The 18,399-nt window shown below is 29.6% G+C and overlaps 1 protein-coding gene and 1 non-coding gene across 3 annotated transcripts in view; both read left to right on the top strand.

Annotated features, from left to right (window-relative positions):
* Window positions 1-18,399, top strand: part of LOC118189424 (astakine-like) — a 207,112-nt gene that overhangs the window by 53,441 nt on the left and 135,272 nt on the right. The window contains exon 2 of one of the 2 annotated variants that reach the window (XM_085813810.1): window positions 307-411. The exons of the other annotated variant lie outside the window; for it this stretch is intronic. The gene's annotated coding sequence lies outside the window, so the exon portion shown is untranslated. The remainder of the gene's footprint in view (window positions 1-306; window positions 412-18,399) is intronic. 2 annotated transcript variants of the gene reach the window in all.
* Window positions 3,717-3,789, top strand: TRNAT-UGU (transfer RNA threonine (anticodon UGU)). The gene has a single exon. It is a non-coding gene; the product is annotated as a tRNA-Thr (tRNA).

Below are 18,399 nucleotides of genomic sequence, written 5' to 3' on the forward strand. Positions count from 1 at the left end.
CTTTTTCTTTTTTCTGTTGTGTAATTATTTTATTCATTTAAAATTTTCTCTTAAAATTTAAATTAGTTCCACTCAGAAGAAATTTTCTTTCGTTAGTTAGTTTTAAAAGTTTTGTTCGCATTTAAGATGAAAATGCATTTAAATTATTGTTTAAAAAAAAGTCCTAATGCCGTGTGACTAACCATTTAATCTATTGTTGACTATTTAATCTATTGTTTTAAAGAGTTTTAATGCCGTATGACTTTAGTTAAAATAGCAGATTAAATGCATGTTAACGTCTTTAAATAAAATATTTTCTTTACACAGAGATATCCCTCACTTATTTGACCAGCTCATCTTGTCGAAAGCCGGACTTCTTGGAATCTAGAATTTGTAGAGCTTGCAGGAGCAGTTTGTTTGACCATCAAAAATGTAAGTAAGGCTCTAAAATTTACTTGCAAAGTTGTGCGAAGTATAAATAACATATTTAACGTAGTTAAATACAGTAATGTGAACTAAAGCTTACCTTTATAATTTGATTATGTGTCGAAGGCGTGGATTACACATACATTATATGAATACTAATTATAAAGGGAAAGGGTTTAAAGTGTGTATCCTAGAGAAACGGAAAATTCCTTTGTGAATAGTTATATAATTGAAGAAGTCTCGTTTCTGACTATTTGCGTCGAAACATAAGGTTTTGTTAGAAATATGAGAATGTATGGTAAGTTATTTTTGTAAGGTCGTTAGTACTATGACATGTACTTGCGACCATTCTATCTTACATTCCATTCTATCACTGGCATAAAATATTCGAAAAATCGTTCGATGCTTTTTTTTTTTTTCTGTACCTAACCTATTTTAGTTAAGAAATGCGAATGGTGCTTTAAAGTTGAATTGTAGGAAATTCAGTGAGCAGATAGTCCCCATTGTGCTACCGGTAAGACAAAAGTTAACAACTAAAAAACGTGTCTCGGCAGTCGGATTGCGTTCGAACGAGAGAGATGGTGCTGGTAAAAGACGCTCCCGGGAATTCAGAGAGAAAAAATAAAGCTTGTAAAAACTGGTCATCCTACGCTTGACCACATCGTAACGACCTTCCCCGCTAGGGTCTTGCCTGAGATGGGCTTAAGGGGAAAGAGACTTTATGGAGCACTGCACATCTCCTCTTGTCAAAGCCGGTCGCCTTAATAGAGGATTTATCTGCTTTTGGAAGGGAAAGAAGGATTAGGCAAAGATTTCATTCCAGCGAATATTTTTTCGAACTTTTGGAAGCTTTTCAAGGAGAGGTCGGATCGACGTGAATTTCCATTAAGAATTGTTCGATTAGTCCCAGAGAAAGGATGTTTTCTTTTAAATCTGTCTGTAGTGTAGGAGGATTTGGAAATAACTTTTATTTCAGTTCTTTGTTTGGTTGAGATACTGTTTACGAATTAGTTCTAAAAGTCGCATTTTGTATCTGAGATAAATGTCTTCTTTTAAGAATTTACTTTATATGTAGTATTTTTATTGTATTTAAAATAATTGATTTTAAATTTTTTGATTGAAAAAATGCTGCTTCCTGAGATATATAGTTAATATGCACACTCAACATTAATTTTTAAATTTCTACTATTACCTCACACTCACCCTACATCTTGTTCAAATTTTCAGTTAATAAAATACTTTTTATTCATCCACTCAAGTTCAAATACATTTTTTAAACTTGTAGTGGATGACACTTGATGTTAACACAGTTTTTTCACATATTAATGTCAATTCCTACTTATTTATTTCTGTTTATAGAAACTAATATGCTTTTTGAAAAATATATTATAAGACTTACAAATAATGGCTGTTTATTAGGAAATTTCACGTGCAGTAAAAATTAATTTTATAACAACTTATAGTACATGACTGTGATAAATGGGATTGTACTATTTTAACAAAAATAAGTGGCAACAGTAAGACAGAGTTCTAAAGATTTTTAAAGTGCATGGAATTAAAGAATTGTAGTTTTGTAGAGTTGGATGAAGCGGATGTAATGTGTCATTATGTAACGAAAATTCTCCCCATATTTTCTGTGTTCACGTGATAATAATATATGTTTAAAATATAACCCTTTAATTTTTTAACGATTATGCAGTAATATATCTAAAATGAAACCTTTTTGCAGCAGGTCAAGCATATGTCGCCTTGAATCGTGTGTAATCATTAGCTATAATATCAATTGAAGAACTGGACTGCTCGAAAATCACTAGGAAGGTTCTTTGTAATAATTAAGCATTACAATAGATGGATAGAATGAGAAATTGTAGACCACTATCAGCTCCACAAATTAGAAACGAAAAAATGTTAATAATATTAATAAAAAGTAACTAAAATAAAACTTTTCTTTGTTGAACGAAGTAGGAATTTAATTTTTTTTTAAATTACGTGTTATTATATTAGTTTATATAGTCATTGAAAAAAAATGTTTGTATATTCACTGCGTGAAAGTTAATGTTGACTGCATACAACTTGTTATTTTGCAAGGTAACGTGTACAAGCTAAAATGGCTATGAATGTTGTTTGAAAGAAAAACCAGTAGCAATAAAATAATCTATAATAGCTTATAGTCTTATAATCTAAGACTATAAGCTAATTACGGAAGTATTTAGCTTAAGTTAAATCAGTATTTAGTCTCGTTTTGCTCTATAAAAGCTGCGTCCAGGCCATGTAAACAAATGCCCAGACAAATGCAACTCAAAGAGTTATTAATGATACCTTTCTTCATTTATATAGTATAAAAAAATCTAGTAGCCATTCAAGTTTTTCTTTGCCAGACAATTTTCAAATGGGAAAAACCGTAAATCTTTAATTAATTCTCGCTCTTTCAATTTAATATTTTTCATCTGTCATGGTTTTAGCTTTCAAAAAGTTTAACACATAGTTATAAAATTTATGAGTATACTTATATACATCTTTTCTTTCTGAATTTTTTAACGATTTATCTAGAATTTCGATAATTCCTATTAACATGACAGCGTTAGGCCTTTCAAAAGATTTTATCATTAATAAATAATGGAAGAATTTAGCAACTTGGGATTTTACATTGAAGTCTTAAATTGAGTGACTTAATCCAGTAAAGTATAAACTGATATTTTGAAACACGTCCCATCAAAGTATGAAGATTTAACAAGAGCTAACTTAGAGGTAAAAAAAGAAGAGGTAGAGGGTAAAAAAAGAAGTTGATTAAAAATTTTGAAAATGCCGTAGATTGGAAAAATTTTTCAAAATATCAGGTGTTATCAGAACCTTTTATTTTCGAATATAAACATAAAGAAGATTGGCATAATATTTACGCAGATCAATGATTATCAAAAAACTTGATCCTCGAATATGAACATTTAATTCATTTAGATATTATGTCTACATATCAGATATTATCTGAAAAGTTTATTATCGAAAATGCTTCTAAAGTAGATTAAGAGAAAATTTTAGGCTATCAAGTCTAAGTGAAGAATTTTATAGATTAATTGATAACATTTTATAAATTAATTTATAATTGAATTAAAATATCAAACAAAGTGTTAGTTTCATTATAAAGAACTCTGATAAATTAAATATGGCATTAGTTCTTAGAGATAAAATATTATCCAAAGTACTATAGAATGTTTAAAAGATGTAATAGTTTGGAATGAGGCTTTCAAATATCAAACATTTAAAAACCTTTCATTATTAAGTATTATAAGGTATTTCTCCCGCCTTCTTAGCATGCCTTCGTAGTGTAATGGTCAGCACGCTGGGCGTGTATCCCAGAGGTCCGTGGTTCGATTCCCGGCGAGGGCGTTGCTCATTTTTCATCTCTCCTTCTTCCAAAATACCTAATGTCTCTACAGTACATTGACAAAATAAAAGATTGTGACATCATATTAAAAACGAACTCATCTGAAGAGGTCATAAATGTTTTTCAGAAAAAAAAATGGTTTGGAAGTATTTAGCTAAAATGTGTTCAAAAATCGAACTACTTTTACTCTCTCTCTCTCTCATTTTTTTTAAATCATTCATGCATTTTTATACACTTTATAATTTGATTTCGATATATATTGTTCTATCTTCATCTATTTTTATACATTTTATAATCCGATTTCTATATTAATTTTTGATCATATACATTTTTAATTTTTTTATAATTTGTGCTCCTCTTATATTTTATTAACAGCGTCCAATTTCTTAATGTTTTAATTATTCATCCATCTTGTGCTCTTCTTTTCTAATTTTTTTTTTTTGAATAAAACATTTGAACTTTATCATCGCGTTCTTTGAAAAACTGGAGGTCGTACAAAATGCTAATATACGTTCTTTTTTTACCAGCTCTCATTTTGTAGCCGCCTAATTCTTTAATACATTTTTATATCTTTGCGGTCATTTTTATGCTTTTTTTTAATTAGAAAATACGAAATTTGACATGGTAAATGGGCGGAAAAATCCAAAAGTTACTGAAGTTGTTAATTTTGACGTATTTTTAATGCTTTTTACTTCCTTGTACGAAGTAAAAAGGAAGTATTGTAATCGCGAAAAGTTTTAGGCAGCATATTTCAACGAAAATATCCATTTTGACCGCTATCCAATCAATTTAACGATGTTTTTGCGTGATATCTGTACGTAAGGACAGAATAAAAAGACTCTTTTCCTCCAAAAAAAACTGAAAAACTGCTTTAAAATTAATTCTGAAGAGAATTTTTCGTGCCGTCTGTACGAACGTATGTACGTACGTGCGTACGTACGTATCTCGCATAACTCAAAAACGAGTAGCCTCAGAACGTTGAAATTTTGTATATAGGACTGCTATAACATGTAGATGTGCACCTCGTATTTTGGTTGCAATCGGCCGCACCAAACGTATATAAATATATTTATATATATATCCACTCTGTTACCCGGCTCAGTGATCTCAGTTTCTTTACTCTTATATGTTTATAAACTGTACATTTTTTGCTTTAAAAATGATTGAATTATGTTGTTTTTATCTTCCGGTTAAGGATTTTATGCCTTTAGTAAATCTGTGTGCAATATTTTTAGAATTATCAACAATTTTAAGTTGTTTAAGTGCCGTAAGCCTTTTTTTAATGGCGGCCATTGATGTTTACATTTGAAAGAGACTAGTGGATTTGTTGCCAATCTAGAGAAACTTAGCTTCGCAACAACAAAGATAACGCATTCATTTATTATTGCCAATTAAATCATGCTTAATTCTTTCTGGAATTTTTTCGAGGAAATAAGTGTTTGAGATATACTTCGTAATTTTTACTATAGATATTTTGAGTTTTTATGTATTTTTGCCTTCTCGCGAAGTGAGAACTGAATTAATTAAATGAGAAATACGCAATCGTCTGTGAAAAACTGTTTCTTTTTTGTTTTGTTTGCTTAATTTCTTTTATACATCATTCTAGCTTTATTATAGTATTTGAATAGAACATGTGGCAACGATTAGATAATTCTATTCTTTAAATGATATAAATTTTGTGGATTATGAGTTATAATATGAACGAAATACATAAGTTAACTGTTATATAATTATTGGATTATATAACAGTTAACTTAGTTTCAGTTATATAATTATTATATAAATTAACTGTTATATAATTATTAATACTGTTAAGTGAATCTAGCGCCAGAGTGTCGCTATGGTAAACAAATACTAGAGGGAATTTTAAAGAATGCATTTATTCTATTGTGGTTTATGAGCTGTCGGCGAAGTGGATTTAATTCAATCCAATAAGTTTAAATGAAATGCAAGAAAAATGTGTATAATTTGATATTCCAATTTAATATTCCAATACAAGGAAGTCATGTGGTGTACACATGAGATTTTTTTTATTAGAAAATACGAAATTTCTACATGATGAAAATTTGAGCTGGTAAATGGGCGGAAAAATCCAAAAGTTACCAAAGTTGTTAGTTTTGACGTATTTTTAATATTTTATGTTCATTTAAGGTTTTTTTTTTCGCTAAAAAATTTGAAATCTTGTCATTTCCCTCAAGGCGTCCTAGCTCGATTATTTTATTAATAGTTTAGCAATACTAAACGTCTTTCACATTCTTTTCTAGAGAGGAAGAAAATAGAAATTTCACATATACCATATTTATCCTCACATCATATAGAAACAGAAACGGAATTTTTTAATGCAATAAAAAGCTAATTGGAAACACACGTATTATACGTAAGAAAACTCCATTTTGATACTTCCTCAGACAGCTACAACTTTTAATGAAACGGAAGAGAATAAATATTTGGAATAGTAAAATTTTTTATACATAAAAGCTAAACGATTTTTGTGGCAATGTCACTTTTAATTTTCCTTGCGCATTTTAATGAATTCCTTTTTTAATTTTATGCAATTTAAATTTTTATGTTCATATGACGGAAGATTAACATGATAGGATGAGCACTATATAGTGTATATGGACCCCAAATAATGTCTGTATTTAGTATCGCTGAAGTATTATCTATGGCATGTAATAAGTATTATATATTATGCGTTGTATAATGTAACCCTGATTCGCATCAGTAATGTATGTGAAGTATTCACTTTAGCAATTAAATGCATACGTAATTAATTATATTAGCATATATTTTCCTCCTCCAACATGTTTGGATCTGCCATAGTATTGCATAAGAACTAGTAGTTATCATATGTAATTACCGTATTTAAATGTTATAGATATTTTCTATTCGGTTGACAAACAGCTTTATATGCACTATGTGTAGAAAGGAATCTGCTCAATGGTGAATAAACGAACGAACTATAGCGTATATAAAGTTATGAAAAAAATGTACACTGCGGGAAAAAAATTCTGAAAGGTTTCAGATTTTAAATTAGTTCAATAGTAATGTCGCAAAATAATTTTAAAATGAGCATATCTGAGAATTTCCGATACACAGTTCCGCGCGCTGGAGATAAAAAAAGGCTTTTTCCCCCCGTAGAGCATTGCATTGCTCGTTTTTAAATCGTTGAGTTTGTTACTCAAAAATTCGTTAATGTTTTACAAAATATGAAATCAATAGTAAAAAAAATTCCAAATTTAAAATTTGGTCTTCCACATGCTCACATTCGTAGGAGGATTACGTCATTCAAAATTCGAGGACTCTATGTACCGTTGTTTTATCACAAGGCGAGGAATATGCATACATTTATGCAGATTTTTCATTATTTAATTTCTTCAAATATAATGCAGGATTCTAACATTTGGTGGCAACAGTTTGAAAAGTGATTTGCCGTTTATAGTGATTCAACGCAAAATCGCAAAACGAAAGCAATAGTCCTTCATAGACTTTGGAATTTTTTTAAAAAAAAAAAAAAAAAAAAAAAAAAAAAAAGACTGTTCTATATCTCCCGTTCTACTGGGCCGATTGACGAAATTCAACTTGCATTTTTCTTGTCTCGAAAGCGCGACTTGGGATATGTATTAGATTTATATATAGCATTGTTCTAATATAGGCATTTTGACACAAAATCGGACTTTTTCTGAAATGACGTACCAATTTTTTTCCATATTTCGATTCTAGGATTCAAATTATGCCAAATTGCTAAGTTTTTGTAAAAATAGTACGAGTAATTTTTAAAAAAATTAGCTCTCACAATTTTAGCTCCTTATTGTTAATTGAATTTGATATATATTTATAAATATCTCTTATTGTATTAAACTTGTTTTATTCTTCCTTTTGATATTTCGAAATTTAGGTTCATTCCAAATAAAATTCGCTTATTTTTTATGATATATTTTTAAAATTTGTATTTTAAAATAATTTTCATAAATTTTTCGAAAAACATTTGAATTATAATCTATAAAATTTTTACCATCATCTTAAAGTATATGTATTCCTAAGCATACCTGAAAAAAATTACATGTTTCTATTCAAAATTTTCAAAGCTATACGTGAATTTATATATTGGCGCGTTTTGAAATTTGAAATATTTATTAAAAGCGATAGAAACATCAAATGTGGTTTAGGCACTTTGTTAAAATTATTTGAAAGTAGTAACGCTGTGACTTTTTTCCGCCCATGAGCAATGTAAAAGCTAGAAACGCTGTGCTTTTTTTTTTCGCTCCTGCACAATGGAAGGGAAAGAAAAATAGGTTGCCATATACCAGGGGTCGGCAACCTATTGAAATGGAAGAGCCAAAGTTTACAATTTACAAAATTTCCCAGTTTTTAAAGAACCACTAAAATTTTCGTTTTAATAATATAGTATATATTATTTCGTTTCAGTAAATATTGTTTGAGAAACTTATAACTTGAGAGCCGCAACTTTACATCAAAAGAGCCGCAGGTTGCCGATTCCTGCCATATACTAAAAATTTCGCCAAGTGAATTATTCGTGGCGCAAACTGAAAATGCGCCAACTTAAATTTTTAAATATAGTAACCCATTATAAAATGGAGTTTAAGAAAAGAAATCGTGCTATAACACACTTTTATCGTTTTTAATTTTTTTAAAAACGGTTTTGTGTTATTTTTATAACGGTTTTTCATTTTTTTTTTTTAACCACAATCGCGTTTGCATCAAAACGTTGAAAAAAATAGAGCTTTTTTTGCTCAGTTAGTAAAAGTGCTAATTCTGTGGTATTTTACATCCGAATGAGAAAGCTTGTTTTAATTTATTGTGCCTTGTTTCAGTTAAAAAGCTCGCTAAATTGTAAGAAATATTATCTCTAGTAGTTACCATTGGGATTTAAAAAATGCAGAATCTCGATTAATCGGTGATCCGACGACTGGGATTCTATTATTCTGTGTTACGCATATATTAATATATTATGGGAGTCATTTTATTTGCCTTAAAAAGTATCCTGATGTTTGTTACACATAACTGCTTTAAAATGCTTGACTGGATTATGAAAACAATACTATTAAGAAATTTACTTCCTGTGCACATCATCCGCTCTAAACTAGTAGGTAGCTAATAATATCAACTCTTTGCATGAGAGAAACGAGCATTGCAATTCTAAGTGGAATGATTAATTATTCTAGTTTGCCTATTACACAGATAAGATAAACGTGCCGAGTTCGCATATAGTATGTTAGTATCAGACTGCCTAACACATTTAGTGTAGATATTATTAGAACTAACGTATATCCCGTCTCATATGAGTTGGATTTGGAAATTACAATCTAACGTAAGTGAAAGAAATTATGCTTTACAATAATGAAATCACCTGTTGACACGAATATGCGTTATTCGCGTCGTATCTTCAACAGCTTTAGAAATCCACATGTTGTGTCTGAACTGGCGTACGTAAAAGGAAAATTAAGGGGACTCATACACCTTAAAAACCATAAGATCTTCGAATATGGGGCTGTTGCAAGAGTTGGGATAATGTATTTATTTTAAAAGCAATTACTTCCAACTTTTTACAGCTGTTTACATAATATAGCCGCTTTCTGAAATAATAATCAGAACGTTTGTGTTGCCACAAATATTTTTATAATTTAATCCGCTTTGTGACAACATTTTTCGGCATGTTTCCACCTTGCGCGCAGAGTTTAAAACATTCTGTTGCATAGTTTAATTTCATATTTAATATATAGATTTGATAACATTTGGTAACTATTGTGAACCAAAAATTCTAAGAATTTCGTGATAAATTTTTATTTTATTAGGAGTTGAGTTTATAAAATGTATTTTATTTAAAAAAATCCGTAATGTTTTCGTGCATAAAATTTTTTAACATTAAAATAATCATTAGATTTTTGGTTCAGTTAGAAAATAGTTCCTATATAAAGAATTCCATCAGATTTCAAGTATGTACCATTAGCCATTTTTAAAGTATCATGCACGCAAGGTGGAAAGACGAAAAATTTTGCCAGAAAGCGGATTAAATTACAAAAATATTTGTGGCAACACAAACTTTCTGGTTACTAGTTTCTAAAGCAGCTATATTATATTATGTCGTCATCTGTAAAAGGTTGGAACTTTAAATCTGTAAAAAGTAATTGCTTTTAAAATAAATAAAATATCCCAATTCTTGCAACAGTCACATAATTCGAAGATCATTGGGGGTTTAATGTGTATAAGCCCACTTAAATAAGCTTAGAACTTCATCTGTATTGTATACATAACGAACCTACATGTGTGTAATCATGGGTTAACCATGCTTAATATTTTAAAATTGTAAATATTGATTTAAAACTTTAGCGTGTAAAGTTTTACGATTAATTTACCAGTTCTGATATTTTTTAATCCTCCTCTACTCAGCTTGGAATGCTGAAATACAGAACTTCCTGGAATTTGAATTTTTTTTTTAGTATTTAAGGTACAGCTTGTCTCAAGCTATTGATTACAGAAACCAGGACACAAATGTGCATTTAGGATACCTGATGTATGGGGAGTATGTGATTAGTATGCCAAACTATGTTTTTTTCTCGAGTTTTGAGCTATGAGAATACCTTCTCATTGAATATAGCTGGTAGTTGAGGATTGGAATTGATATCATTCTTACAGGTTTGTTTGGATTTATTGCTTTTGATAAGAACTGCAAATTTAACTATCTTCGCTCTTGTAACCATAGGGTTTGTTTGGATTTATTAGGTCTTGATGAAAACTGTTGTTTTAGTTGGCTTCGCTCTTGTAGACGTACGTTTGCTTGGATTTATTAAGTCTTGATGAAAACTGTAGATTTAGTTGGCTTCGCTCTTGTAGCCGTAGGTTTGTTTGGAATTATTACGTCTTGATGAGAACTGTAGATTTAGTTGGCTATCAGCTAACTAAAGCGTTAAAATTGAAAACCGAGATTCTGTAACTGAAATTAAGATTAATGCATTTACACCCTGTAAAGTGCAGGTGAAGCTTGAGTAATAACATACTTTTGTTTCAATCTACAAACCTATTGTCTTCAATAAAAGCTTTAATTTCATTTTACGTGCCTTTATAGTATTTCTCTCTCTTCTAAACGCTTATTAAGTGTTAAAACTGGCTGATTTTTTGCAAGCAATACATATCTAACACCTAGCAAAGCATAACCTGTTTATTTAGTGAATTGCTTAGTTAAGATGAGAAAATTTTAGAAACAAAAACTGCCTATTTTCTACAAATGCTAATGAACTTCGATTAACATACAGTTCTCAAAGGCATAATTGTTATACATTGTAGACGCTGAATACAAGACGTCAGTGCGTAGATAAATCGCAAAACTCTTTAATAAAATTAGAGAATGGGGGAAATTTCTAGCTTCCCAGAAAGATAATTAATGCAGCTCAAACAGCGCTAATTTAGAGAAAATGACTTTAAAAACTCTATTAATAATATAGACGAAAATATCACTTTATTAAAAAATCGATACTCCAGACTTTGCGATGTAAAGTTGGTACTATAATTAAGCTCGATTACAATGGGATATGATTTGGTTATTTGAATGTATGAAGCATATGAAGACTACCTATCTAAGGGAAAGAATGCCTTTGTGGAGAAAATTCTAAAGGAAACTGGCTCATAAGTACGTTACCATATTAAGAAACCAAAATAGATAGATGGTGGATATGAGAAGAGAAGATGGCTTGAGTTCAACGTTTTTGCATTATAAAACTGACATCTGGAGACTAAATGTGCAAATAAATTACGCCACATTCTTCCAAACAAACATCTAACACTTTTATATTATTTTTCATCCAAATAATCAGAATCAGAGAGTTTTTTTCAAAGTCACGACAATTATTTCTGTCAACGTTTAATTCTGTTTTTTTTTTTTTTTTTTTTTTTATGATCTTAGTTTGCGCTACTGTGAGAAATACCATACATAAAAATCTTCACTAATGGTCTTTTATTAAAGAAAGGAGGAACTCATTAGAAAAGCATTACGTTTCATCAAAGCATTCACGGCCCACTTTTTAACAAAAATTCACCTAAATGGCCTGTCCTAATTAGTCTTTTTTCTGTTGAGTCTGAATACAAAGATATGAAGACCCTTGCTACAAAGAAGGGCGCGATCTCTAAAAACTTTTTTTCTTGTTAAAAAAAAAAAAGGAGACACACGAATTATATAACATAGCATTTGTCTCATTCACCTGTGATGACAGTTGAAGGGGGAGGAAGTAAACTGACTGTTTACTCTCGATTTTAATTTCCGCTTTTGTCGTCCCGAAACATTTTTTGCTAGAAGGCAGCAGCAGTTGCGATGTGCTTCGCTGGAGCATATTATCGTGACGAAAGTCTTTTTTGCCTACGAAAAAATTAGACTGACTGATTACTTAATTTCATATTTATACTTATACATTAACAGAAATTAGATTAATTAGACTGACTGATTACTTAATTTCATATTTATACTTATACATTAACAGAAATTAGATTAATTAGACTGACTGATTACTTAATTTCATATTTATACTTATACATTAACAGAAATTAGATTAATTAGACTGACTGATTACTTAATTTCATATTTATACTTATACATTAACAGAAATTAGATTAATTAGACTGACTGATTACTTAATTTCATATTTATACTTATACATTAACAGAAATTAGATTAATTAGACTGACTGATTACTTAATTTCATATTTATACTTATACATTAACAGAAATTAGATTAATTAGACTGACTGATTACTTAATTTCATATTTATACTTATACATTAACAGAAATTAGATTAATTAGACTGACTGATTACTTAATTTCATATTTATACTTATACATTAACAGAAATTAGATTAATTAGACTGACTGATTACTTAATTTCATATTTATACTTATACATTAACAGAAATTAGATTAATTAGACTGACTGATTACTTAATTTCATATTTATACTTATACATTAACAGAAATTAGATTAATTAGACTGACTGATTACTTAATTTCATATTTATACTTATACATTAACAGAAATTAGATTAATTAGACTGACTGATTACTTAATTTCATATTTATACTTATACATTAACAGAAATTAGATTAATTAGACTGACTGATTACTTAATTTCATATTTATACTTATACATTAACAGAAATTAGATTAATTAGACTGACTGATTACTTAATTTCATATTTATACTTATACATTAACAGAAATTAGATTAATTAGACTGACTGATTACTTAATTTCATATTTATACTTATACATTAACAGAAATTAGATTAATTAGACTGACTGATTACTTAATTTCATATTTATACTTATACATTAACAGAAATTAGATTAATTAGACTGACTGATTACTTAATTTCATATTTATACTTATACATTAACAGAAATTAGATTAATTAGACTGACTGATTACTTAATTTCATATTTATACTTATACATTAACAGAAATTAGATTAATTAGACTGACTGATTACTTAATTTCATATTTATACTTATACATTAACAGAAATTAGATTAATTAGACTGACTGATTACTTAATTTCATATTTATACTTATACATTAACAGAAATTAGATTAATTAGACTGACTGATTACTTAATTTCATATTTATACTTATACATTAACAGAAATTAGATTAATTAGACTGACTGATTACTTAATTTCATATTTATACTTATACATTAACAGAAATTAGATTAATTAGACTGACTGATTACTTAATTTCATATTTATACTTATACATTAACAGAAATTAGATTAATTAGACTGACTGATTACTTAATTTCATATTTATACTTATACATTAACAGAAATTAGATTAATTAGACTGACTGATTACTTAATTTCATATTTATACTTATACATTAACAGAAATTAGATTAATTAGACTGACTGATTACTTAATTTCATATTTATACTTATACATTAACAGAAATTAGATTAATTAGACTGACTGATTACTTAATTTCATATTTATACTTATACATTAACAGAAATTAGATTAATTAGACTGACTGATTACTTAATTTCATATTTATACTTATACATTAACAGAAATTAGATTAATTAGACTGACTGATTACTTAATTTCATATTTATACTTATACATTAACAGAAATTAGATTAATTAGACTGACTGATTACTTAATTTCATATTTATACTTATACATTAACAGAAATTAGATTAATTAGACTGACTGATTACTTAATTTCATATTTATACTTATACATTAACAGAAATTAGATTAATTAGACTGACTGATTACTTAATTTCATATTTATACTTATACATTAACAGAAATTAGATTAATTAGACTGACTGATTACTTAATTTCATATTTATACTTATACATTAACAGAAATTAGATTAATTAGACTGACTGATTACTTAATTTCATATTTATACTTATACATTAACAGAAATTAGATTAATTAGACTGACTGATTACTTAATTTCATATTTATACTTATACATTAACAGAAATTAGATTAATTAGACTGACTGATTACTTAATTTCATATTTATACTTATACATTAACAGAAATTCCGTTGAGAGGGTTTTAATTTAATTATCAATCACGTTTATTTTAAATTTCCTGTAACTCCTTCTTCTCGAATGGAATCTGTTCAGAAGCGTACAGGTCCAGCTCGAACTTATGAAGAGGCAGCAGCTGTTGAAATAGAATACCTAGTAACACGTTTTGTCAACTGAATGAATTTCCTGGATACTTTCTAATCTTGAGTGTACCTATGAGAAACTGGATTATTTAGATCATGGCAAAGTACACAAGGATTGCCTAAGGAAAGGGGGAATCGTTTTTTAAGATAAACTGACTGGTGTCCATGTTGTACATGACGGAAACCACGTAAGCTCCTCCACAGCTTCGCGGTTTTACTACTCGGCCGTTGGCGGACTTCCCTGCAACTGATTTTAGATGTTAGTTAATTAATCTGACTGTTACTGTCAGATTGTAGCAAAGAATTTAAACCAGCCGTATCTTTGACGGGGAAAAGGAAAGAAAATTTATAAAACCGATTTGAAGAGATAGTTTGAGTAGAAGCCACTTTAACAAATTTACGTACATCTTGAGTTTTTGTTCCTAATATTTTTAATTTAAGCTCAATTCTTGAAACTGCAGCGGCAACTTTAGAATGAAAATTCGTTACATACATATACCAAAATAAATTAATGTTATTTGCCTGGTCTATATTTCTAAAGTCGACAACTGTAACGACAGAATACGTTCGTAAAAAAGAAAAATTAGTAAATCCTTTGCATCTTCTTTTTCTCTCTATTTCTCTCACTCTCTCTCTCTCTCTATATATATATACATATGCGTGTGAGTGTGACGATGTGGTTTTGGGGGGAGGGAAGATAAAACCCAAATCACGTTGGAGTCATAGCCGAGAAGGACTGATGCGAAAATGAGAACTGGCCTGCTGGTTAAAACATCATTTTTATTTTTTACAAGAACATAAATACACTTTTGGTTAAAGCCGATGCGACACTAAGGGTTCTAAACACGCCCCACAATTTTGATGTACGTAATTTACATTTTAGACAATGAAGAAGGCGAAGCAAGAGGCGTTGGTTCCGCAGGCAATAGCAAGGGAGGAAAAGCAATGTAAACTCATTTCGGTTCTATTTATAACCAGTAACTACACAGTAAAGCCTCTTCAAGTTATTACAACGCAAAGAACCATGACCCATCCGTTACAGCTTTCTCCAGGTCATTCTATTACATATATATACGTGTACATATTTTCTGTCGATATAAGGTGGAAATTCAACTAAAACGAGGTGGCAAAACGGTAACTAAGACAAATTTTAAGCTGTGTAGGAAATTTATAAAGTATTGATACTATTTAGGAAAAAAAGTTTAGAATCGTTACATTAGAGAAAGAAGCAGCATTTAGAAATAGATTTAAAAATAAAACATTAGTTAAGACTACTGAAGTTATTTAGCACATGGACATGAAGCCTTTTGGGCACATCCTGAAATCTAACTAGAATACATGAAGTCTCTTTTAATTCACTCTTTTTATATTTATAGTATATAAATTGATATAATCATGTGAAAATAATATGCCGATCATATTCATTATCCTTGAGCTTTTTCCAATAGTTTTGTAGTAAGAAATTGTGACCTTTTTTTTCTCAATAAATCATATGCTTCACAAAGACCTGATGAGAGATATTTTGTTTTCTTTCTGATTGAGGGCAACCTGAAGCAAAGAAGTAACATGACTAGTAATTAACTGCGCTTTTAATGCCGTTCTTGTTATGCAATGGAATCTGAGATCATGAAAGCCTCTCTTTCACCAACAACTTAACTAAGCAAAAAATGCTTTGGATGGCGAAGAGTATCTGGAGTTACGAACACCTAACTCGACAGCATATAATTTTCAAAAGTGTTTTGAGATAACTTATGGCATATAATTAACAATCGGGGAAATGCTGCAAATATCATTTTATTATTTTCTATTGCTTAACTCTCAATAACAAAGCTTGGCAGCAAATTCGTCTTGGAAGAAATTATAGCTAGATTAGGTTGCAGATAAAGATTGTGAGCACGTTGATACTTTGGACGTTTTCCGTTACCGACGATATTATCTCAAGCAAATCCATGGGCCAAGGAGTTAACAACGAAACCGTAGAGAAGTTAGAGAACCATCCAAATGTGTTCAACACGGAAGAACTACAAAAATTTTAGATACAACAACAAAAGGGAGTTTTCCCTTTTGTTGAAAGAGGAAGGAGAAAGATCCTGATTCTCCGATTCGCAAGCTTTATGCAAAACAGAGTAAAATGCAAAGTTTTCGCGGAACGATATCACGTCGGTAAATCAATAGCAAGATGCAGCGTAAACATTTTCAGTAATAATGCCACTGAAATTAATGTCTCACTTTAGAAACATTGTAAAACGTAAGCAACAACAAATCACATTTGACAACGTTTGAGTAAGCAGAATCGAATAGCGCTTAGAGGCAAAGAAAAAACAAGACGCCTCCGATAGCCAGTTCCCTGATGTTTTTATGAAAGACAATTTTGCATCCAAACAGTAGCATCTTTCTCATCAAGTTCCACTTCAGCACTTTACAGTAAAATGAAATCAAGTTTTCGTCTGTTTTATCTGTTTAATACTGTGTTTATATTTTTTGTTTTTAGTCTAAGGGGGCATTGTCTCTGAGGGAATATTGTTTTCGTTTTGCGATTTTGCGTCAAATCACTCTGAATGTCCGTTTCACTTTTCAAACTGTTGCCACCAAATATTATCTCCCTGTATTATATTTGAAGAAATTAAATAATGAGGAATTTAGCGTAAATGCATGTATGTTTCTTGCATTGTGATAAAACAACAGTACATAGCGCCATCCAGTTTTGAATGATGTGATCCTACTGCGATGGATCATATCATCAATTTGGACATCTAGAGGCCCAAATTTGAAATTTGGAATTTGTTTTGTTATTGATTTCATATTTTGTAAAACTTCACGAATTTTTGATTAACAAACTCAAGGATTTCAAAGCGAGTAATGGAAACGTTGTACAGAAAAAACATTTTTTATCTCCAGCGCGCGAGACTATGTATCAGAAATTCTAAAAATATGCGAATGCTCAGTTTAAAATTATTTTGTGATATTGCTGTTGAATTAAATTTTATAGTTTAAGCGCGAAGAACATGATGTTTAAGAAATAAAAGTAACACACGAAATGTAAATAAAAACCGCCCCTTTCGACGTAATTTAATATCTGAAACCTTTCAGATTTCCTTTGTTTTACTTTATGTTATATATTTACTGATTTTAGTTGGTTTTGGGTTATGAATTTGTACACTGGATACACAGTAAAGTTTAAGTAAGCAATCATCTGTCGTCCAAGCACCAATTAATTCATTCCGATAATCAATTCCGATAATAAAAGTTATTTTAGTTTACGAAGACTACGTATTTCGGTTGACGAACGGCTTTCAGGAACGTCCTGAGGTCGTTAACCGAGGTTTCAATGTAATTCCAATAAACCTCAAATTATTCCAGCTTATTCTTTCGGGAATCCAAAGTCAAATTTTGGACAAAACTATCACTATTTAGTGATCCTACACTTAAGAGGTATAAATAAATACTTGGAATAGAAACAAGCCAATTTAAAAATTAAAATCGGACATAAATGCAACATATTTGAATAGATTTTCCTTGATTTTATTTCCTAAAACTGCTTTTTTTGCCTGATATTAATAAGTAAAATCACTTGGCAACAGAAAAGGTGAATATGCCAATGATGCATTAAACTTAAATGCTAGCTCCGATAACAATATGAAAAGATCAGTTGAAATCACGGTTAAATCTGTCAAATAAGATGAGATTATTTGAATTTCATCGTTGAGTAAAAACTGTTAGTAGTTGGGATAAATAAGGGATAGTTAAAATGGTAACAATATCTTCTGTGCGTGGAAAACAAGCTTTAGTTTTATTCCCAAACGAAATATAGATCATTACAATCATATATTTATATTATGCCGTATATTTTTATTTATTACTACAGCCTAAATTATCTTTATTCTTCACTACACAAATTAATCAATATAG

The sequence above is a fragment of the Stegodyphus dumicola genome, chromosome 3 (assembly GCF_044657685.1).
Source record: "Stegodyphus dumicola isolate Sdum_Otavi_A_Nest chromosome 3, ASM4465768v1".
Taxonomy (NCBI): Eukaryota; Metazoa; Arthropoda; class Arachnida; order Araneae; family Eresidae; genus Stegodyphus; species Stegodyphus dumicola.